This window comes from Lytechinus variegatus, chromosome 8, assembly GCF_018143015.1.
Source record: "Lytechinus variegatus isolate NC3 chromosome 8, Lvar_3.0, whole genome shotgun sequence".
NCBI classification, from domain to species: domain Eukaryota; kingdom Metazoa; phylum Echinodermata; class Echinoidea; order Temnopleuroida; family Toxopneustidae; genus Lytechinus; species Lytechinus variegatus.
In genome coordinates, this window is record NC_054747.1 from 40242309 (window position 1) to 40268388 (window position 26080).

Here is a 26080-nt window from a genome sequence, read left to right on the forward strand (position 1 = left end):
CTGACAAGTTTTTTCATTGAAAGCTACTGTACAATTTCAATTGAAATGATATATCTTTAGAAGTCTACACGTTCTACAAATAATGACACTTCATCAATAATCACATGATATCACCTAGTACAAAAGACTAATGTCACTTAAAATAATGATTCAGCGTTTCCTAAAACAAATGCCATCTCGGCATGTCTCGGGGTCGGGGATTTTATTGACGTCATTTTTTTCTTGTAAACTAAGAGCAAACATACAGACGGTCGCATTTGGTAAGCTCACACAGAATATCTGTGCACGAATGATGCTGGCTGATACATTAATACAGATTATCCATTGCATTTTTATTGGGGTGATCAAGTATGCAGAGACATTATTGTATGAATCGCCCCCACCCCCGTAACATTAAACTTAGCGAATGATTTATACGATGGATCGTTCATCAAAGAGTAGAAATCAACCCAAAGAACAATCACTAAGCTTTATGAAACAGGGTCCTAGCCTGGTGTGTGTGATGTTCGGGTGTGTTTTCTTCCAAATGAGTCTGGGTTTAAAGACTACGATCGGGTAAGCACCGTTGGAAATGGGACATGCGCAGACGCGGGTTATTTTAGCGAGTTTCTATGGAATGAGATTGAAACAAATCTTCGTTCAGGGTTTAAAGGACAAGTCCACCCCAACAAAAACTTGATTTGAATAAAAAGAGAAAAATTCAACAAGCATAACACTGAAAATTTCATCAAAATCGGATGTAAAATAAGAAAGTTATGAGTTATGACATTTTAAACTCTTGCTTCATTTCACAATTAACAGGTAGATGCACATCTCGGTCGGTATGCAAATGAGGACATCACTCACTATTTCTTTTGTATTTTATTATATGAAATATTTTGATTTTCTCGTCATTGTCATGTGAAATGAAGTTTCATTCCTCCCTGAACCCGTGGAATTCCATTATTTTAACATTTTGTGCTTCAGGCAAGGAGGTCCTAATCGTCAAATTCGTAAAAATTGAAATATTGTATAATTCAAACAATAAAAAACAAAAGAAATAGTGAGTGACATCATCGACTCTCTCATTTGGATGTAACTGGCTCGTTCATATAACTATTTTATTAAAAATAAGCGAAACTTTGAAATGTCATAACTTTCTTATTTTACATCCGATTTTGATGAAATTTTCAGCATCGTGCTTGTCTGATTTTTCTCTATTGATTCAAATCAACATTTTTCTGAGGTGAACTTGACCTTTAAGTGTCATGGGATGGTTCCATTAATAATTGAGAAGAGGCGCTGAACTAAGTTTTTGAAGAGCAAAAAAAGGGGGCGGGGACTGTAGTCATCATTCAAAAGTTTGATACATTATTATTTATTCATTCTCTCCCATCCTGATGGTGGCGGCGCGTATATGGTACCTTAAATAGTCTACAGATATTTTTTTATCAGACTCAAATGTCAACATAAGCTTTATGCTCATTTGAATCTACCTTATTTAGTATAGATATTATCATTTCAGCCTGCACTACTCATACAGAGCTGACAAGACTGTATTTTTTATTACTATTTTTTTTTGCAGCAAGGCGAAGGGGGAGATCGATTACTAGTATTGCGCGGCTAGCCGCATACTCGAGTAAAGACGAGTAATTAAAGAAAAAAATTATGTGCAATGAAATAGCGTGGAGCTACATGCGTATTACTCCGTTAGTAGCTCAATGGAAATAGCAACAGAGACCACTATACTTATTACATGTATGGTTTGTTTCGCAAATATGTGAATTGCGCAATATTCATAAATTATATTTCGCAATACATGTACAATATTTTCTTCCGCACAGCGATTGCGTCGATGCAGTGAAAGTGACGCTGCATACATTGAAGCATCGCAAATGATGAATGTGCTTCGAGTGAAAAGCATTCAAGAATTTATTAGTTAATTATAAAAACATCTATACAAATTAATCTTATATAATACTCTAAGATTCAAAAGACACAAGCATCCGTTGTGTTCTAATTGCAATCCCATATACCCCCCCTCCCACATCTTTTATTTCTGCTTTAACTAATCTACTTTGACCCCCCCCCCCTCCCCACGTTACTCTGTTACTCTCTCCCCATCTCAGTGGCTTTTCTTTGACCTTGTTCCATCTTTGTCCCTTCTTTCGGGACATGATATTGTCTAGTCTACAATTGTAGACCCACATCTGCAGCGTGTGTATCAAACCTGATTTAAGGAGTCTGCATGGCAGACCAGGGGTCCGTTGCAGAAAGAGTTGCGTTTAAACGCAAGTCAAAAAATTAATCGCAAGTCCCAAATGCGCACTGTTGATTGGTTGAAAATCAAGTTACGCATGATTTTTAGAGTTGCGTTTGATTGCAACTCTTTCTGCAACGGGCCATAGGTCTGATGGCTCGCTACGCTTCCCCTTTCACACTGTAAAAACTGCGGTGTTAAAACTGACACCAATTGGTGTTAATAGAGGACCACACCCTCAGGTGTTAAAATTACACCCTAGAGATTAAACGTAACACCAAAGAGTGTAAATGTAACAACAAAAGTGTTGTAATAACACCTATAGGTATAAAACTAACACCACCAATTTAACACCGGTGTAAAATAACTGGTGTGGTCCTCTATGTACACCGGTCAACACCACAGTTTTTGCTGTGCAGGGAGCGCGCTTCGCGAGCTGAGTTCCCACATCACGAGCCATTCAGAGTCTGCATAGCAGACTAGTGTCTGTCCCCCTTTCATTATCTTCAACCTCAAAACCTTGTTCTGTAGGCCTGCGTACAACTCTAGTCTTACACAGCAAAAACTGTGGTGTTAACCGGTGTACATAGAGGACCACACCAGTTATTTTACACCGGTGGTGTTAGTTTTACACCTAGAGGTGTTATTACAACACCTTTGATTGTTACATTTAAACACTTTGTGTTATGTTCAATCTTTCAGGTGTAATTTTAACACCTCAGGGTGTGGTCCTCCATTAACACCAATTGGTGTCAAGTTTTAACACCACAGTTTTTACAGTGTATTCTGAATTTGACAGAGCACAATAATTATATTCTATCCTTAATTTGTTTCTCATCGAAACGAATTACTTTATGTGTTGTTGTTGCTGCTGTTAATCATCATGGACAATAGGCCAAGGTGAAATGTCGGTCATGGGCAATTCCATGGAAAATGTTCACTTTAGAGAAAAAATGAAGTTTAAGATTTCACTTATGCAGTCAAATTTTCTTAAAAAGTAATCTATAAAGTCTCAATTTCCAATAGAAAAATCGCAATATTGATAAAATTTTGTAGTTCTTTCCATCATCAAAAAAATAGAATAGTATATTGCAAAATTTGAAAAATGTGGCTATTTTTGAACAATTCATCTTTCCTGTCTCTACTAAAAGCAAACAAGGTCCCAGAGGTCTCTTTTAACTTTTGAATAGTTGATTAATGTTTAAATCAACAGAAAATAATCGTTAAATTTTATGCCATTCATCAATTTTACAGAAATCTGTCTTCAGATTTGTGTGATTTCTTTACCATTATCAGTGTCATGTCCGTTACGTTTTTCACTTAAAGTTTTCACAGCTTACAGGAAATTTGTCTAAAGGTACTGCAGATTCAGATTCTATGTTAGAATTAAACCCCCTACCATGCATGTGTAGCAATCGTTTTCCCTTACCACTTCTCATTTTCATAAAATGGCGTAACGGACATGACAATTCGCGTAACGGACATGACGCCTTATATAGGGAAGGCGGGGTAAGTTGTGACAGTTTTTGCTTTTTGCATGTTAGAATTGATATGATTAATAATCTTGTCGAAATAAGTACCTTGCCTTGAAATTTAATTCTTCTGAAATATTTTCCACCTATATATAACTTTCTATCCCCACACTGAAAGTCATCGTGACCTTTGAAAAAAACGATGTCAAATGGCTCAACTTGCCCCATATATGGGGTAAGTTTGAGCCACCTTCTGGGGTAAGTTGAGCCACAAAAACTATGTACAAAATGTATGAAGGGAGAACCAGCATGTCAATTTTTTGTTTAAAGTCTTTTCACTTGCTAATTCTCTATAAATACTAACATCCTTTAAAAGGAAAAGAGCAGTCATGTAAATTTGCTCCTTCCAGCCAGCATTTCAATCGATTTTATGGTTTGTTTGTTTTTTAAGATACATTACCATAGGAATTACCATGGCTCAACTTGCCCCATGCTGTTTGGCTCAACTTACCCCAGTCCGAACTTAGTGCGATAATTTTGTATCCACACATTTATTATGCATCCATCATATAAAAGACTATGACAAGATTGAAGATCCATACCTGGACTAATAATGTTGTTATCCGTGTCTTTATTATATTTAAAGATGCGTATGTTTATAAAGCACTTATCTATTTCACACTCTTTTTTACTTTTTTGGCTGAAATTCATATTTTTCCCTCTAAAAAACAACTTTTTCTTTCAAAGTTGAAAACAATGTGGTGGGGTTAGGGGTTATGCTACATGGGTCATCAATACATGACACCACCACAATGTCTGACTCATTCATTATTGGCCTGGGGCTGATGGCTCAACTTGCCCCTATGCTCAACTTACCCCGCCTTCCCCTATGGCAAATGGCAGCATTTACAAAAACAAAATATTAGGCTCAGTGTCACAGACTGAGGTTAGTCTCAATTGTTTGAGGATAGCTGAATGTAATATTTCCTAGAATCTGCATGTCATTCAAGCTATTTTTAGAAGTTGGTGAATGATGAAAGTTCAGCTCTTGTTCTGGTAGATTTTTCTGAGAATTAACGGTATGTTACATAATATTAGGATAAGATGCAGCTAGATCTGGCAACATACTCAGATCATAATCTGCATCATTCGTGTTTGAACAAACATTTGATTATCTTAGGTTCTTGCACTGACAGTTTGGAGCATGATAAAACTCCAACTGTGAATTAATGATCATTGATGATATTACTTCAAAGTATCTGACTTTCACCAACCTCTACATGTACTTCTTCAGTGATGGCATGGGATCACATTTAAAAGCAAGTTTGTATTCGGATATCTGTGTTTCATGATGTACATGTAGCTCTATGAATCCATGAATCTACAGTGGCACTTCTTTGCAATATCACAAAGCAAAGGGAAAGAATGTGGCGCGATCAATAAATTATGTCATCATAGTATTTTGGTCAGCCATAATCACGATTTGAATGATGTATCTTCGATTGTACACAAGCAGCGCGGACAATACAACGAAATTAGATACAGCCACATTTGTCAGCAAGCAAGATTGTAAGATTTAGAACATCCAAGATTTGATGAAAGGATGATTATACTCAGGATGATAGTTATTTTGAATGAAAAAAAATCTCAGAAGCTATTTACAAGCATTCCGATTACCTTTAAACTCATGCATAATCGATAATGAAAGACCGGTTTCCAGGTACTGCTATTAAATTTTAATACCATTTTTTGTAATCTTAAAACTGACATTAATACTAGTACATGTTCTTTATCATACAATACATTCCATAATATGTTCTTATTGGATTTATACAGGTCTGGTAAATTTTGTTTTCTTCTCACAAAAAATGAGATTTGGTCTTCTCAGTGTGTCGATCGTAGTGGTACGATAAACGTTGTATTCTATATAAAATTATCACTTAGGCTATAGCTATTAATTTAATGATACCTGCTAATAATATCTACATATTTTTCATTAGAGTGTTAGTAAAGGTACTTTGCTGTTACATAATTACATTCATTATTGATATTTCTTTCATTTTCAAACTAAGAAGTGCTGATGAAGTTCACTTCGCAAGGGTGTCATGTCCGTTACGCTAGTATACTATCAAATATTAGGGCATGAATAAAAAATAATTTTTTCTATCAACTTTTTCTCCTTTAATTAGGTGTGGTGGATGGTAGAAACTGGAAAATACTCATTAACTGTTGTTGACCGGTGTAAAATAATTTTTTTTCTAAATATTTTTTGTTTTATAAATATTGTACAAAAAGACCCCCTCTCAAATTGCAAAATAATAGGAGATATTACAGATTACCAGTTATGATATGTGTCTCTAACCTCTAGCCTTAACATGTAAACAATTAGACTTGTACCATATCTTGTAATAAAATAATTATATTCGCTTACAAAAAGTGGACAAAACTGTCATGTCCGTTACGCTTCGTGTGTCATGTCCGTTACGCTACATTTTGAGCTAGGAATACAGAATGCACTGCAAAACTGTTGTTAAACACCATTTTATGGATAGAGCATGATCTTAAGGTTAAATTAACACCAATGTCAGGTACACGCAATCTAAGAATTCACAGGAATTTTGATAAGCAATAGGAGGTAAAAATGCTTTGTCCATTTCGTGTCATGTCCGTTACGCTCACAAAGAGTGCAATTTTTCCGCCACTGTTCAATGAAACGATTTGAAATTTTATGTGTATGTAACTGATACTTAAATGTGTCTGATAAGCTTAGTAACAATAAATATCAAAAGACTGCTAGTTCTACTGTATAAACATTTGAATTACAAAAATTCGTCTGAATGTCATGTCCGTTACGCTGGAATTGACCTCATGCAGAAAAGATGTACTGGGAGCATATTGCAAAGACATACACAATACAGTGCTCATACAATTTTTCTACATTGCAGTCTGCGTTGCTTCACAGCTATCTAAACCTTTACAATGGCGAGACTCGACCCCATTTTGGACAATAAAACTTAATCAAAAGCGGGAAACTAGCTTTAAATAGGAAGAGAGATAACCCATCCAGGGGCGAACGACCCGGGGCGAACGATCATGCATGGCAACATACATGTAGCAAGTGAAATGTATTGATGTTCGGTCCCTGTTCGGTGGATATTCTAAATTCGTATTGTCATGGTTGTAGAAGTTTAATGCTGAAGTCTACCCCTACCACTGCATGTACAAATATGTTCGTATTCCCTTTGGGGCGATTCCATACGTGTTGTACGGGAAATTTCGACAATATCTATTTCGCCCCCCCCCCCCCCTTGACGAGCTTGAAGACTTTCTTTTTTTTTCTGGAACGAAAACCTTTATTTAGGATTGAAGACCTTTCTTTTTTTTGTCAAATTTTCCGCCGGGGGGGGGGGGGTCGGCAAATTTTTTTCGGCGGACGGGTTTGCCCCCCCCCCCCCCGGTGGAAACTCCTAGGTACGCTCCTGGTGCGAGCAATTCTTTCCATGTGGAAAATTGAATCACGACGAGCATCGGGACGAGCATGCATGAGTTTCATGCGAATAACAGTATATCATAGTTTACTGATTTCGTTCATTTTACCTTGAACTAGATCAAGGTTAAGTATGCATCGATGTAGCAGTAATATCACTTGTGTTCATTGATTACAGATTTTAATTGTTGTTGCCATAGACAAACGTGCAGCAATGCGACACGATAATCGAAAAACACCACCCTTGCAAACGGGCAAGTCCCTGTTTACGTCACAAGTATAGTCTGCAAAAGCAGACTCTTGAGTTTGTAACAACCGCCCTCTTCTCGTGAAAAAACAAAAACAAATACACCCATATTTATCCTATTTATTCATGATAATCCATTATCAAATTGCTGCAGACCATGTCTTTATTACAATTAGAAAACAAGGGAAAGTGAAGAATTAGTCTTTGCAATCTCGAAGTCAGGCACAAAACGATTTAGTCTACTTGGACTACTCCTGCGCAAGTAGCCTAATCTTATGGGTTGTGGCATTGTTCATGTTTATTGCGTCGATCTAAATGCAGTTGTGTCATTTCTTTTCAAATTCATCATGCTACATGTACATGTATGTGTATACAGTGCAGTGTAGTGGGTGCCATTCATAGAGATGTATATTGATAATATACATCTCTATGGTGCCATTACATCACGGCGCGCACAACAGCAATACAGGGGCATTCCCCTAACATCAAGCAGACTGGGGATGGGTGCAAAGATATTACTGGGGACGCGACGTTTCGTGCAATTTTTCATCACTGACAAGTTGGCTTTCTTCGGCAGTTTAATTGTTACTGTCAGCGGCCAGAGCTCCTGATCCAATAAAAACCAAGTATTTTACTAAAACAGACCAGTTCGTAGTTCACTATGGACAATTTTGGTCACATGACCTTCCATTTCTTTCATTATGATAGGCAGATTTCAAAGCAAGATATTATGTAAGCTTGCCTTACATAGCAGGATGAAGAATTTGAATAGACCGGGTGCCTAGAACAGCACATCAATGAACACCTTATGAAGGCATTTGTTGCATTCCTACTTTGAATGCATATCATAGCATGTTGTAAACTGTGAAATACCAGTCGCTCGTGGACGCATTGTTGTTTTTTGTTGATGTAAATGAAAACCACAATTCAATAGAATATATAAATAATCAAGACATCAAAATTGGTGCTTATCTCATTAGATTTTAAACCACCAGGTGCCCGTTGCAGAAAGAGTTGCGTTTAAACGCAAGTCAAAAAATCAGACGCAAGTCAAAAAATCAGTCGCAAGTCCCGAATGCGCACTTTTGATTGGTTGAAAATCAAGTTGCGCCTGATTTGTAGAGTTGCAATTGATTGCAACTCTTTCTGCAAAGGGCCCCATGTCACTTTAGTACAAATGACCTTCGTCTGATCATGCGCAGTCAGCGACCAGAGCTTCTGATCCAACAAAAACCAAGTATTTTACTGAAATTGTCAGTGCTGACAACTGTCACAAAATGTCATGCTGATCATCCGTGTGGGTGAGCCTGTGATTAAGAACAGTAATCACAAAATAATAAAGCATGATAAATGCAGTCACGGAGAGTAATGCAGCAGTCACATTCCCATACCACATACAAACCACCTCTTTGTAGCTGGTACGGAAGCCGTAGGAGAAATGCGACTGTGTCATAAAGACACGGAGATGTCTTCATTGTACATATAGGTTTAAGCGGTGAGAAGGGGGGGGGGACCCCCTTCTCGCCGCTTAAGCCCCGGGGGGGGGGGGGGTAAGCGTCTGTAGGCTATACTGACACAAAAATGGGGAGAGATCAACTAAACCTTTATTTCTGTACACATCAACGACAAAATCTTTAACCATCAATTGATCCTCGCGTTTTTCCCCTTTATATACATTACCTAATATACATTCATCAAAGTTATACCCCAAACATAACATGTTCACATACTTCAATGTACTTTTTTATTATTTTTACTTTGCTCCTCAAAAGAAAACATACGTATTTTAAAAAATGGTAATAACTAACCAAATAATCGCGCAGAAATGAAGACCAAGAAGCATATGTCGGGTGTGCATGTATAAGGAAAGGACTAAAGGAGTAGACCCTTCCCGTTGAAAAAATGTCAATGAGCTTTTTATTCTAGAAATATGCAGGTCGCCTTTATAGGACCCTAAATAGTACCTGATAATCGTTTGGCAGTTTTTTACTATTTACACCATAAACCGAGTAACTTGCCTCTCCCATAAAAAGCTACCATTTTCAAGCGCTTTCTTTTAAAGGACAAGTCCACCCCAACAAAAACTTGATTTGAATAAAAAGAGAAAAATTCAACAAGCATAACACTGAAAATTTCATCAAAATCGGATGTAAAATAAGAAAGTTATGGCATTTTAAAGTTTCGCTTTATTTCACAAAACAGTTATATGCACATCTCGGTCGGTATGCAAATGAGAAACTGATGACATCACTCACTCACTATTTCTTTTGTATTTTATTATATGAAATATGAAATATTTTAATTTTCTCGTCAATGTCATGTGAAATGAAGTTTCATTCCTCCTTGAACCCGTGGAATTCGATTATTTTAACATTTTGTGCTTCAGACAAGGAGGTCCTAATCGTCAAATTGTATAATTCAAACAATAAAAAACAAAAGAAATAGTGAGTGAGTGACATCATCGACTCTCTCATTTGGATGTAACTGGCTCGTTCATATAATTATTTTGTTAAAAATAAGCGAAACTTTGCAATGTCATAACTTTCTTATTTTACATCCGATTTTGATGAAATTTTCAGCATCGTGCTTGTCTGATTTTTCTCTATTGATTCAAATCAACATTTTTCTGAGGTGGACTTGACCTTTAAGTATACATGTACATTGCATCGCTTGTATGGAAAGTTAAAGTTATCTGAGTTTATTCCAGTCGTTAATAATCTCCTGATAATCAGAATTTTCTTCCCCCGGGTTGGAGAAGAAAAGGTCAAACCATTGTATCGGCTGCGTTACCTAGGAGACGAATCCACGCCCACATTTTCATTGCATTTTAATGTACCACACATGCATAAGCTCTGCACAACAATGAATCGGTCAAAGTATTGAAAAGAATGCCTGATGTATACTATTAAAAGTAATATACATGTATAATCATTTGCTGTCGTGTAGGATGTTGTGCGAAAAACTAAGCCCTAACGTTACTACTTGAGTAAGCGCCCCGCCCCCTCCACCCATCGTTATAGTGCACTTCATCAAGCAACTTCTACATACAAACATACTGGAATCGCACTTACAATTTTCATTAAATTTCATGTCTTCTTTGATCACAAAACACTTTTCGCAACTTTTATACAAGGCAGCAGTCTTGCACGCAATGGCATGATGTACAAAATTCAACACAGACACAAAAACACACCTTACAAGAAGAAAAAAACCGAAATACATTTAGGCATAAAGTTGATTTTATCCACAACCGTTTTACCCAATAACGGATCCAGTTTACAAATATACTGTATGAGGGCGCGAAGAGCAAATTTTAGATAGAGGGGCGCGGATAAGTTGCTTGGGACTGAGAAATAATTGATGAGTGATTCTCAAAATTGTATAATGGAGGGGGCGGGGGGCGTCCCTTGTTTTACCCCCAACTGGATCCGCCAGTGGTGTTAACATGCACCACATCCCTAAAAAAGTATCCTCGAACTTTAGACCAAAAGAGTCAATGTCAACAAATCTCGAGGTCTATTGTTATTATTTATAGCCGAGTTCTATATGATTTTCCCGGAGCATTGTTTACTCTACCCATGATAGCTATACACGTGATGGTTTAGTTTTATGTTTGGTTTCCTTCCATTTCCTTTCCCCAGGTACACACAAAATAAATAGTACCATTATAAAAGCAAACACATGGACGATTTCACAATGTCTTTCTAATAACAAGTGGCGTGGCCAAACCGACACCACGTCATTTTAGATAACTTTTTGTCCAAGTTTCTTCTGGAAAACTGGGTGTGAACAGTTGAAATAGGGAATTGGAGAGGGGTGGCATAATTGGCATGTTTTGGTAAAGGGTAAAGATGAAGAGATGTTCTGGAGAAAAAGAAGGTTTGTGATGCGAAGTTGCGAACTGTACCCCTAAGTAGGGTCGGCCCCACAGGGAACAAGCGCTCCCTACGATTTTTCAAGCAGTACCCTCCCCCCCCCAAAAAAAAAAAAAAAAAAACGGAGAGAGAGAAGGGAGAGAGAGAGAAGAAAAATAAAAGGAGACCTTGGGTCGTTTAACTCGACAATACACGTATGATTCAATGGTTTTGAGAAAATGACATCACCTATAGGTCCCCCACCCTGGACGCCACCCCTACCCTGGATCAGATCACTTTGCTTTCTCAATACTTTCTACAGAATAACTGATAGAGGGTTTCATTTAAACGTACATGTAGGACGGAGTTAGGGTCGAAGAAACATCGCATATTGTAGGTAAAAGGCCCCCCAAATCCAAAGCTACATGTACAAGTAAGAATACAGCTCAGTCAGTAGAGCGAGGGGGGGGGGGGTGGGTTCGGATATCGGTGAGTGTCCCGGTTCGATTCCCAAGTGGCGCGCTGGTACCTTTATTCTCATTACCAGGTCCCTCGGAGAGTACCTTAAGCTGTTGGTCCCCTGGTTCCTTTTGAGAGATAAGAAAAAAGGCCTATCGACTTTTCTACATTTTCACCACTCGGTGTGCTGTGCGATATAAATATATCATTTAATCCCCCCCACAATATGTCCCCATTCAACGCATGTTACTGGTTCGTTGGTAACAAATCAGATGAATTTCTATCTAATGAGTTGTGTGGGGGCGGGGAACGTACACAATACTTCACTTCACGATCTACAAGTACTTGTTTTCAATTCACTCACGATACATGTACACAACAATCAAGCATTATGACCTCCTTTTTTTTGATACCCGCAATATATGTGAAAGTCACACTCACAGAGACTCCATAATTACACCCGCATGAGTAGCATTCGGAGTAGGCATTCGGAGTAGCCAACTGTAAAATCAGAATAGAGTCATGATGTCATAATATCTGATTGGTTTCGAGAACTTGATTCATATCTAAACTGTAATTCTGGCCAGGTGCGTTGCTACATGTAGATGCATGCTCTGACATCGTTTCAAAACAAAATTGGAGAACAAAGTTACAAACTGCTAATGAATTCGATCATGAATGTTCAGTTGAGAAGCCGAAAATTTGGAGGTAATTCTTCAGATTGTTTCTTTGAGAACAAAGGTTTCTTGTTGAGAACAAAGGTTCAACTTTTTCTTCCTTTGTTCTAGGAATTATTATTTCATAAAATGTATTTTTAATGTGTATCATGTTTAAGGATTCTAGGTCCTCTATCTAAACAAGTAAATCATGTACACATGAAGAAGAAAAATTACCCCGATTGCTGGGGGGAAATGCCATCTCAGTAAAAAAAAATTGCAGAAACAGTGCCAGAAAAGTCAGAACATATGATCATATAATCGTGGTCTAGACTTCTCGTGGTTATGAGAAGGATGAAGGACTTGAACTGGAAACACGACTGCTGGGATCATCAGCATTCTTCCAGAATCTCGGGTAAAGGTAACTCTCTACTTTCAATCTGAGGGACATGGGTTCGATTCCAAGTCATGGCGTGTTTTTCCTTCAGCAAGAATTTTACCCACATTCTGTTGCACTCAACCCAGGTGAGGTGAATGGGTACCTGGGTCCCGCTTCTTAAAAGTTACCATTTCATAACTTTGTCATGCATTTATGATAATGGTCGGAATCTCTAATTTTGATTGGCTATTGATCATTGTTACAAATGATTAAAAATAAGTGTTTAGACTAGATCTAGCCAAACACGAGTGCATGAAAATATACAGTACATGTAGATCTATATAGATCTAACATAAACATCATAGGCATTCAGCTTCAGTGATGGTTTCCAAATGAATACCTTCAGTTCACTATTATTATCCAGATCAGAGGCAGGGCCTTGTCTCCCCCCCCCCCCAAGTTTCACAAGCACATGTCCACTCCCGCCCGCGAAATTATTTTTCCCACCATATTTCTGGACCAAAATACGAACTCATTTGCATACAGCCAATCAGAGACGATTGTTTTTTTTCCTCTCGATCTTTCGGTCGACATGATATGAATATTCATGCATGCGTCTTCGGAGTAAGAGTACGCATGCTCGTGGACTTACTTTTCCTCAGTTCTCTTTTTTAGCTCTGGAATGAATAAGAGTGCTATCAAACTAAAAAGGAATCAAAATTGTATTGAGACAATACTGACACAGAAATTGTTATTTCTAATCTAGAGATTTGGGAGAGTGGGTAGATAAGGCCACATGTTAGTTTTTAGCTCAAATGTTCCTCAGCACAGATTTTCAGCAGAGCCAAAGGTGTCACAGTCCAGTGGAATGCACGTGTCAATCATAGTTAACTTATATAAAGTATTATTGTCATGTGCATGCCATAACTGTAGTAAATTTCACCACTTTCCCTTTTTTCTGACTGGATGCCTGTGAACTCAACATGTCCAATGGGGTATATGAGGCTAATACATAATTAAAATTCTATGGTTACATCTGTTGAAACTTTAAAATGCATGTGGTGTAGACATCGCAACACTGTCTTGAGTAGGATAAAGTATGTGTCCACTACCAATAAAAACACGTACACAATAATATAACTGACAGTAGAAAATACAATCCAATATTTTCCCCCCATAATATTGGATGGGATTAATTAGTCTATTATAAAATGGGGGAGTTTTGGTAAATAACTAAATTGCAACAATATAATTGTTACTAAATGTTTAATTATCGTTTCAAACCAATTGATTTAACACATCTAATGAATAATGTCGGTCTACTCTAGATCTAGTCATAGACATCTAACATATCTACTGCTTTACATTAAAAAGATATAATTGGAATTATACAAAAAGGTGGCCTTATTTATCCCACTCTTCCCTGTTTAATTTAGGAGTGATTTTTAGTTACGTTCTTTAAAGCTCCATAGGTTATTACAAAATTATCAGTATGCCATTGGTGTTTTTGGATTTGACAATTCATAAGACATTGACGTTTAAGTGATGGTAGTCATCGATCGTGATTACGAAGATGACTGATAATTCATCTGACAATGATATTCTAAAGATCATTAAAATCATCATATACATGTAGTCATCATTATAATCCACATCATTCATCAAAGTAATATAATGTAGAAGCAACAGCATCTTGAAGGTTAAGTCCACCCCAGAATATTGTTTATTGTAACTGATATAGCAAAATCAAACAAGCAAAATGCTGAAAATTTCACCGCTGAAAATCGGATGTAAAATAAGAAAGTTATGACATTCCTAATTTCGCTTATTCTTTTTAACAGAACAGTTGTATGCACAACTCATTATGCAAATAAGTTGATGATGTCCCTCACTCACTATTTTTGGGTGTTTTTTTTATTTAAATTACATACAATATTTCAATTTTTACAGATTTGACAAGTATCAACTTAACTTAATCATGATGGTCATTCCACATGTTCAGGGAGAATTACAATTTGCTTCACATGACAATGACAAGAAAATTAGATTTTTTTCATATAATAAAATACAAAACAAATAGTGAGTGATTGAAGTCATCAATCTGCTCATCGGCATACTGACCAGCATGCACATACAGTATAACTGTTATGCGAAAATAAGCGAAACTTTAAAATGTCATAACCTTTTTTTTTTTATTTTACATCCGATTGTGATGATGAAATTTTCGTTGTTCTGCTTGTTGGATTTTTCTCCTTTTATTCAAATCAACTTTTTATTGGGGTGGTCTTTTCCTTTACCATCATAATTAGCACCATCATCACAATCATCAATACAGCTATCGACATAAAACCATCAAAATCAACATTAACAAAGAACATCAACTTTAACATGTAGTACATCATCACGATTATCATAATAATCATAATTCCTCATCACTAGAAGAATCATCAGCATCAATTTCGTCAGCATTATCATCACCGCTATCATCATCATCATGAAAGAGAAAATGAGCATATAATTGCACAATTTATGCATTGAATCATTTGTAAGCCAGTCAGTAATCAGCTGACCAATAGTGTGCACCCTTGCATTTAATGATTTAATGTAAACTATATTTCGCACGTTTAAGAAACAAAAACTTTAATTGTATAAACTTATCCTCTCATGAAGACGATTAAACCAAAGTCCACTAGTGTTTCACTCTTAAACAAAATACTAAAGCAGTTTCCATCTCAGTTACTTATCAAAACCTGCACATGAATATTGATTGATTTTATATTTTGATTGATTTTATTCATATATATACATCATTTTAAACATTACATTATATTCATATTAGTATAATCATTTTTTTTATATATATACATGAATGGAGCATCTTAAGCTCTAAGAGCTTGAAAATGATGTTCCATGAGAAAAAAGAATACAAAGATACATAATTATACATTGGCTAAAATAATATATTCAATGATGCGAACATCAACAAAGAGTAAAAAGAAGAGCAAGAGAGATAGAGTGAGGGGTGAAAAGAACAGAGTGGGAAGGAAAGAACTGAATAGAAAGAGAGAAATATGAGGAGAATTTTTAACAATATATAACAAGACATGTTTGATAACGAAGACTCGTTCGTGAGGTATTTTGTTTGCATAATAAATATAAACAATAGTAAAACAAAAATGAATTTCATATGTGTGGTGGTACATTATGTAACCATGCAGTGGTAATAAACATACATGACATTATTATCAGCCTTGCGTTTCATATTTTGAAATAAGGAAATTTTTAACTTGCCTCTTGAAGGAATTTTTTGTTGGGCATGAACGAATATAAATAGAAAGGGAATTCCAAATGTCGGGGCCAGTATGTCGAATAGACCTGTATTGAAACGGAACATTTTTAAAAGGTTGTCAGGAAGTTCGCGGATTTGGAATCTGTACATGAAAAGAGCAATTTGAAGGTAATGAATGTCATGTATGGTTAGGGTTCTAAGTTTGTGGAACAATGGGTTTGAATGAGCTCGACAGTCTGAGTTTGTACAAATACGAACAGCTTTTTTCTGAAGAAGAAATAAAGAGTTGATTTTTGTTTTTTGACAAGCCCATACAACATTACAATATGAAATATAAGGCAGTATGATAGAATTATATATAGTAAATAATGTTTGGCGAGGAATAAACCATCTGACCTTATATAATACACCGACTCCACGTGAAACCGAAGTAACAATATTAGCTATATGTGTATTCCAGTTTAATTTATCATCGACAGTTACACCTAGAAACTTTGTTTCTTTCTGATCGATTTTCATATTATCAATGAAAATATCAAAGGACCGAATATTAATATTGGAATATATATATTATATTTATATAAATATAAATACTTGACACAAGACCACATATAATATTTCCATCATATAGACTGGTAGATAGAAATATTAGGACACTATACCAATTTTTACTATCGCTAAAGCATTTCCCAACTGGGTTTCAACTAGGACCAACAAACCACTTTTGTCCATGAATTTAGAATATATATCTACATAAACAAAAATGTTACTTCCCAAAGTTTAGTTTAATTCCTCAACTTGATAACATTACATGATATTTAGTCAGAATCCTTTTTAAAAAAAATCAAACTCTGCAGGTCCAAAAATTCTCAACATGAATAATTATTATTCGTTACAATTTTGTGGCATCCATGGTCCACCCATAAATATTTGTGAACAAGTGTGACATGTGAAAATGCTAAAAGATAAAATAATTCGAGAAAAAATCATAAGTATTCAAAGAGGATTTCAGTAGTGGGATAGAGGGTGCTTAAAATCTTAACTGCTGGTTTGAGAAATGTATGTTTATAATCAGCTAAACATCAAGACAAAATTTTTAACAATTAAAAACAAAAACATTCTTAGAAGTCATGAAAGGAAAATATCACTAAGGGTAGTTATTTCAATAGAGCTCGGCCATTACTTTGTAGAATGTGCTTTACCAAGAGATTGATTATTTTGTAACACATTCACTAACGTTATGCTTTGCGTCTAGGAATACGCTGAGAACTGAACGGCAGTTTCTTTCCTGGTTTTCAAACAATCCTTTGACGGTCTGCCAGCACCAATGCGGTTTCTGCCACCACCAACCATCTTTCTCCTAGATCATGCAGTTGGCTGAACACCAATTGTCTGCATACTGACTAGAGATATTTTTTCTTGCCAAGAGCACCTGCCACCCCAGAGTAAGGCCCCCATTCCACAGAATGGAGACCATTGAAAGACCACTGAAAGACATAAGATTGTTGAGGTCTTACAACGGTCTTGTTCTCTGTGGAATGGGGGTTCAAGCATGGAAGCTAACCCAGTATTCGTTCTAGAATTTAGTTTCAGAAGTTTCTTGGTGAATTTATGTACTGGTCCTCCAAGGAATTCTTAGTCTCCTATGTAGCTTTGCTGTAAAGCAAGAAATCCCTTGTTTAGCTCATTGAGTATTGGGTCACTTCCATTCTCAGCACTTCATTTTGATGTGCAACCGCGTGTATCAAATTGGTTTTGAAGAGAGTGTTGCAAGTGTAAACTTGCTAGCCATGGATTCGTAACAGCATCGTGTCCATTGTCTGAAATCTCAACATCTGTGCAGACAGCTTCTTCATTTCTGTTTTCCCCATCGTTCATCGAGTCCATGCTGTGTTCATCAATACCATCATTTTCATAAGTTGTATTGCTTATGGACTCCATTATCAAGTTGGTTTCTGCTTGTTTTGGTCCACTTTGATGGTTCAAAGAGATAAACCATTCTTCTGGGGCATTTGCACAGCCTGTGGCCACCTTGTACAACAGTTTCCTCAGTGGTACATCATTGGCAGAAATGAAGTTCCAGCAGCAACGGATGTCGAACTTCTTGACAACTACATGTAGGTATTGATGTTTACATGTACATGGGCTACCTGTAGAGACAGAGAGAAAGAATGCCATGAAGTAGACATATATAATATCAGATGAGACTCATGCAGAGCTATGGAGACCCATCAGTTCAAATTTATGTGATTGAGAGGATGACTCTAATTCATGTAAAGTGTTGGGATCAATCTCAGATCCAGTTGCAATACTTGGCAGAAATCGCGACTAGAGCACCCTGTCCAGTCTGTTATTGCAGACATCGATAAGACGTCTTTCATAATACATCTCCACCCTTGTGACAATGAAGACGACCAGCTGGTCCTCTCAAGGATCTGATCCTTCATTATGCGCATGGCACATTCTGCGAAGATTTTTGTGTTGTTACGAATGTTCAGGTCAGCTCGGTAACACACAGCCCAAGTCATCTTTCTGGCATACATGTAGATGTCCTCCAAATGCTTATGTACATTTGCATTATGTCTCCAAGGTTTCATCATTTATGATTTCCTCATGCTTTGCCTCCAATGCTTCGACAGTACAACCTGAAATGAAAAAAGACAATTTATATCAGTGCCACATGTTGAGAAAATAGAGAAAATGTAGAAACAAAATTCACAACAAGAATAAGTGTCACATCCCCTGGATACGATCAAACTGGGGCTGTATTTTGATGTCAGGTAGGGGAAGGAGAGAGTGAACAATTTTTTTGCCTTTTGCATGTTAGGTAACTTAGGACCAATATGACCAATAATCTTGTAGAAATAAGTAACTTGCATTTATTTGGAAACATTATTTTTTCCAATATGTAACTTTCTACCCCTCACAATGAAGGCATCGTCATCTTTGAAAAAAAAGAGTCAAATGTCTCAAATTGCCCAAACCTTGGGGTAAGTTGAGCCCTAAAAAATATGTGCAAAAGCTATGTGACAAGATTCGCAAGAACCAGCTTGACAATATTTTTTTATAAAAAAAGTCTTTTCATTTGCTAATTCTCTATAAATAAAATCATCTACTAAAACAACTGTCTTGTCCTCTCTGCCTGCATATCATTGGCTTTGTAAGAATTGTTTATACAGTATATACATGTACCATGCCTATTCTAATATTTGTTCAACTGTATTTATTCTTTGCCAAATTAATTTACTAGCTAGGATGGATGAACATGTAATAACATGATTGTGATGATGATGCAGTATAGTCTAGTCAGCGAATCTAGAAACAAGTGGAGTGCCTCTGGCAGTCTCACCTGCATCACGCCATTTTACATGTATATATAGTAGCAGTGCTTATTTTGAAAACTACTATAAAATAATTATTCACAATAAACACAATTACTATGTTCATTGACAATAGATGGCAATTGAACATGTGACCCAAGAATTGTCAGTGATACTTGATAACCCTATATCCACATTTTGTAAACTATATAAACTTTGAAAGTTACGACAGCAATCTAATAGCTTCCAAACTGGCCACAGTTCAATTACCTTAAATGACCTTTGACCTTGGTCATGTGACCTAAAACTCACACGGGATCTTTAGTGATACCTGGGCTCCGTAAAATCAATCCCTAAATACCAATGACCAATCAAGATCATCGTTGCATGCGCACTCTGTTTAAAATGACAGGGAGCCAATCAGAGCGGCTCTTTCATATTTGCAATTCATCGCAAACCTTTGTGTTACGGAGCCCTGATTGCTCCCAGTTTCATGAATCGGATCCATAAACTTTTAAAGATGGTAATTCAACAGATACCCCCAACTAAGCCAAAGTTTATTGACCCTAAATGACCTTTGATGTTGGTTATGTGACTTGAAACTCATGCAGTATGTACAATTAAACATGACCTTATATCTCCATCAATTCAAATCCAAATAGCATATTAGCCTACGAGCAAAATTGCAATTTTTATCCATGCAAATTATTCTTATTTCCCTTTTTTTCCTTTGATCTTTTTTCGATACTTACTGTTGTTACAACAGAAATGAATTATGTTGAAATTTTATCCAGGTCAAACAATGGACTTACTTGACCAGCAGTAAAATAAAATATGGTGCAAAAATTTTCAAACAGTATACCCTGTACAAAATGGATGCAAAATTAAATTACCCGCACTTCCTTATACCTTGGTTACATTTGATCTACGGCGGCCATAGGCGAGTCGACAACAGCCGTTTTATTAATTTCAATTCAAACCACCTATATGTAGTTGGTACAAAAAATGTTGAAACGGCTGTTTTCGACTCGCCGTACGGCCGCCGTAGATCAAATGTGACCATGGTATTACTCTCCCGTCTGACCTTTCAAAGGTGCTGACTTTCACAACAATAATCAGGCCCGCTGGACAAGATGTGTTCTTTGACCCCCTGCGTTGATCAGCTGTTGCTGTTCTTGGTTTGGCTTTATGTTGGCAGCGAAATTCAGTCTGAAATGAGTGTAAAATATGCATGAAAAAATTGTAATATCTTGACATTTGAAAAGGGCTAAAATAATTATACACCTGGAACATGTGCAAACTTGATTCTAGAAATTAACTAAGTATGACAGGTTGCCAGCATATATAAATTAGACTTTAGTCATTAATAATTTGGTCACACATTTTGTAACCTCTGGACAGCCTTCCAAAGACATCAAATATAATTCATAATTCTATGACATACAAATGATCATAGGTACAAGGTTTGTTTCTATTGATTTGTGTTCTAAATGGTTATTAAAGACATTTTAGCTTGGTTACCACAGTGGTAACCTCAGGCCTTTTTTTATTTAATAGCATGTTTCCATAATTAGGCCTATCTAAATTGCAATAAGCATGGCATGGGTAAACATTGACAATTTGATCCAAGAAAGTTAAAATTAATAAAGCTATTTTTACTGAGGTTATTCAAGTCGAGGAATAACATTCTGACAATGATTTCAAATTTTATCACCATGATAAACCTGTTCAATTCAATTTTGGTGCATTTCAGGCCAAAATGGAATAACTGGTATTCTTTTGTAAAGACCAAAATCGAGGAGCCCCATCTGGAAGCTTTTGCATTGTAACCTCGTAACAAGTTAATGGTGGCTGCACGATAGCGAGCCGTCTGTGTACGAGGCCGAGGAGAAATTAAAATTAACAAGTGGAATGCCCCTGGCCGTCTCACCTGCATCACGCGGTTCAATATAGCAGCAGTGCTGACTTTGAAAACTACTCTAACTCGCACAAGATGTTCAGTGATACATGGTTACTCTTATGTCCACTTTTTATGAACTAGACCAATAAACTTACAGAGATATGATGGTTATTCAACAAAAAAACCCAACATGGCCAAAGTTCATTGGCCTTACATGACCTTTGACCTTGATCATGTGACTTGAAACTCGCACAGGATGTTCAGTGATATTTGATTACTCTTATGTCGAAGATTCATGAATCAGATCCATAAACTTTCAAAGTTATGATGGTAATCAACAGTTACACCCAATTCGGCCAAAGTTCATTGACCTTTGACCTTGGTCATGTGACCTGAAATGCACACAGGATGTTCAGTGATACTTAACTCTAATGTCCAAGTTTAACAAACTAAACCAATAAATTTTCAAAGTTATGATGGTAATTCAACAGATACCCCCAAATCGGCCAAAGTTCATTGACCCTAAATGACCTTTGACCTTAATCATGAGACCTGAAACTTGCACAAAATGTTCAGTGATGCTTGATTACTATTATGTCCATGTTTCATGAATCAGATCCATAAACTTTCAAAGTTCTGATGGGAATTCAACAGATACCCCCAATTCGGCAAAAGTTCATTGACCCTAAATGACCTTTGACGTTGGTCATGTGACATAAAACTCACGCAGGATGTTTAGTGATACTTGATTAACCTTATGTCCAAGTTTCATGAACTAAGTCCATATATTTTCTAAGTTATGATGACATTTCAAAAACTTAACCTCAGGTTAAGATTTTGATGTTGATTCCTCCAACATGGTCTAAGTTCATTGACCCTAAATGACCTTTGACCTTGGTCATGTGACATGAAACTCTAATAGGATGTTCAGTAATACTTGATTAACCTTATGGCCAAGTTTCATGAACTAGGTCCATATACTTTTTAAGTTATGATGTCATTTCAAAAACTTAACCTCAGGTTAAGATTTGATGTTGACGCCGTCGGAAAAGCGGCACCTACAGTCTCACTCTGCTACGCAGGTGAGACAAAAACTCCTCGAAACAGAGACAGCTGTCAGCCATCGAGGTACATGCGCACGTTGTGTGTGCATAAAGCAGCAGGAAAAAAGTTTCACACGCAATTCGCATTCATTGTCAAGAACAATTGCATAAGACTAGTCTAAGAGTAGGGACTCACTTGTTCACTGCAACCATCCTGCCTGTAGGGAATCTACAGGTAGGACTATGTCTATGGCATGCCAATGCTGTACATACCACACACTTAAAAAATCATTAAAATATCACTTTTGTGACCAAAATTACTAATTTCCTTACATAGTTGCAATTGATTTATCATTAGTAACTTGGGAATAATTTTGTATTCACCAGAGGCAGAGCGCTCAAAAACTTGAATTTTGGGCATATTTTTGTGTACGCCCTCTATTGGTGGAAAGTAATATGGCAAGAAAATTTTCATTTTTCAATCTCTGTTTTTAATTAAGAAAAATTAATTTAAAGAACTAAATTTACATAAGAGCCAAGGTATATGATAGCTGTAGGCCTAATGAAAACTGACAGTCATGACAGTGTAAAAAAATCAAGCATTTGTCTCATCATACTCATTGATAGAAATGATAGAAAAATAGAAAATAAGCCAAACAAACAGTACACTGCCACCCTTATTTTGCCACACATGGAGATGTATGTAACTGAGAACAAGGTTATATATAACCTTAATGAGTGGGGTCTATATTCAATAAACTAGTGATAGTAGGCCTATAACTACCTCGAGCGAAGTTCGTGCAACACTTCTCCACGCCACGCTTCACTACCGCTGCATGCTGCACTTCGCTCCACCTAGGCCTAGCCCTAGTGTAGTGGAGCGAGCCTGCACGAACTTCGCTCGAGGTAGGTTCTACGAATAAGTCCTTACTTGTTTCTTTAGACGGTATCTTATCACAAATATGAACTTACCTCTAACCAGCGTACTTGTTCAGGATCTGGCTCTGCCTCTGTCGAATGCGAGCACAACACAATGTTGGACATTTTGTCCAGAAAGAAGATCTATTCAACTTCAAGTTGATTTCTGAACTAGCTCGTCGCTGCCCAAAACTTTTTAGTTAGTTCTGAAGTCCATGCGCATGCGTACTTCGAAGACGAAAAATCGAGAGGAAAAAAAAACAATCGTCTCCGATTGGCTGTATGCAAATGAGTTCGTATTTTGGTCCAGAAATATGGTGGGAAAAATAATTTCGCCTCCCGCCCTCCAGGAGTCCAGCTCCCAGCATACATGCGACAGGCCAATCAGAACCAGCTCAATCACACTCAGTCAGACTCCATTTTTTTCAATAATTAAACTAAAGACAAATCCATGATTAACTAACAGTTATCTACCCTAAACTTTAACATTACATTGTCCCCGAGTACCAGTCCTATGCCAGCTGGAAGTTAGAGAAATAATGGCTGCGTGGCCGTGGGGGTAATTTCTTTCTTTATACCGACATCAATGCCATGGAAAAAAGAAATAGAAATTGGTAGACACACAGCTCTCTGCTACAGCTAGCCAGGACAGGTCTCGTAATAGCTCTTCACTCGTACTCGACTTCAGTCTTCACTCGGCTCAGCTTCATTCACTCAAAGAAAATGATGCATTTTCCTACCTTTGTGAACCTTAGACTAATATGATGGACATCGGGTGATTTTCTTGTAATTCCCCTGCTTCTCGAAATGACGTCGGAATTCCAAAACGAAAATAATTCACAGAATTTCAGTTGATCAAAAACGCCGAACAAGGAATCATGTAAGAGGGAAAATGCCGAATTGCTGGATTGGGTCGTTCGTGTACGCGGAGCGTGTTAGGGGAACCCCCGCAATGTACAACGTTAGATTGGATGGACCAACCGCCGACATGTTGTGTATGATCGTTGTACACGGCCCCTGCTTGATTGATTATACAAAGGCACAAGCTCATACACACACACGCACAATACGTTACACAAGTATGCCTTGCTAGCTTCATGGCAATCGACAGGACACACACGAGAACACACGAAATGCAGGAAGGTATTGTTATGTGTAATTGTGTGTACGAACGAGATCGCAGATACCAACGCTATGCCCTAGGGCTTAGTCTTTTTTGTGAATCTTTTTGTATCGATTTATTGCCTGAATCAGTAATCATATCTCTGGATAACATACGTTGCATCGAATAAATATACAAAAATATATATCAAACCTATCTAGAATTAATTTTTAATATGCACATTAATCATATTGACTGGACAGTTTATGCAATATTGTATTGTTATCTTAAATGTTCGAATATTTAGACTATCATAAATCTCCCGAAAAGTTCAGCGCCAGGTCGCCTGTTGACGTGGCGGCGAATTATCGTGACGTCACTAGCGTGCAGTGCGCAGTCGGGCAGGGGGAAAACCCTCTTTCCCTTTCTTGGCATGATAAGGGACTCTCCCTTTTTTTCGAGGCATAGCTCCCAAGTAAAAAATCTTTCTTTTTAGCAAAGATCATGGAAAGGTGGATTGGGTTTCATGGCGTGCTAACAATTTAATTTCATATCGGTTTGTTGTTTTATTACCACCATAATCTAGCAATAATCAGAAAGCCGTGGCCTTGGACCAGTGGTTTAGTTCTATGTAAAGACCGCCCAAAAGACATGCTTGCATAATAACTACACATTGCGAAAGTGAATAATATTAGTCAGTCAGCTATTACAGTCAGGTAGATTTTATTATACAATGACCAATAAATCCGTATTAAAGCCTTACAGAATTTTTGGTAATAATTTTTTTCTACTCATTTATAGTTAAATTTCAAAGGGATACTTAAAGAGGCAGAAGATAGAAATATCCAATGAAATTCAAATAGCAAAATGCTGAAAATTTCATCCAAATTTGAAAGAAAATAAATTTGTTGAATTTAAGCGATATTTTGTGATGAAAATGTACATCGATGCGAAATTAAACAAGTTTGACTGATGATGCTATGTCCACTTTTCTTTCTCAACATATTTCATTATTACATGAAATCATAATTATTCAGTCATATGATAAGTTGGTGTATTGAAAAATCTCATTTTAACGAGAGAAAAGGGCAATGTGTGCAAATCCCTCGTCTTATTTAGACGAAAATCTAATTTTGTTTTTACTCTATATTTTCTAATCATTTCATTTTATCTTATTTCTTTGTATCATGGAAATGAAATAAAGAATTGAATTGAACTACCAGGTTTATTTTTGGTCTATATACCTTTTGTATAATTGAACTATGAGTGTTAAAGTGTACAAAAGGACTAAATGGTGATTAGACGAAGTGATGATTGGACCCAAATGGTTGTGGGCGAAATGTTGATGGACGGGATGGCAACAAGCCAGTTCGTAGTTCCTTTCTGCGCATGATCAAAAGATTCTACGCATGATCAGAGGAAGGTCATTTGTACTAAAGTGACATGGTGGTTTAAAATCTAATGAGATAAGCACCAACTTTGATGTCTTGATTATTCATATATTCTTTTGAATTAGGGTTTTCATTTGCATTCACAAAAAACAACAATGCGTCCACGAACGACTGGTATTTCACAGTTTGCCAAGTACATTGTGCAACATGCTATGATATGCATTCAGAGTAGGAATGCAACAAATACCTTCATAAAGTGTTCATTGGTGTGCTATTCTAGTCACCTGGTCTATTCAATTTCTTCATCCTGCTATGTAAGGCAAG

The 26080-nt window shown here is 36.8% G+C and overlaps 1 protein-coding gene across 2 annotated transcripts in view; it reads right to left on the reverse strand.

Moving 5' to 3' along the window:
- The window catches only part of LOC121420494, a 47665-nt gene extending 23272 nt beyond the window's left edge, over positions 1–24393 (reverse strand). Inside the window, exon 1 of one of the 2 annotated variants that reach the window (XM_041615153.1) lies at positions 24004–24393. The gene's annotated coding sequence lies outside the window, so the exon portion shown is untranslated. The remainder of the gene's footprint in view (positions 1–24003) is intronic. The other variant, XM_041615151.1, reaches the window with a different exon arrangement.
- Positions 24394–26080: the final 1687 nt, after the last annotated feature.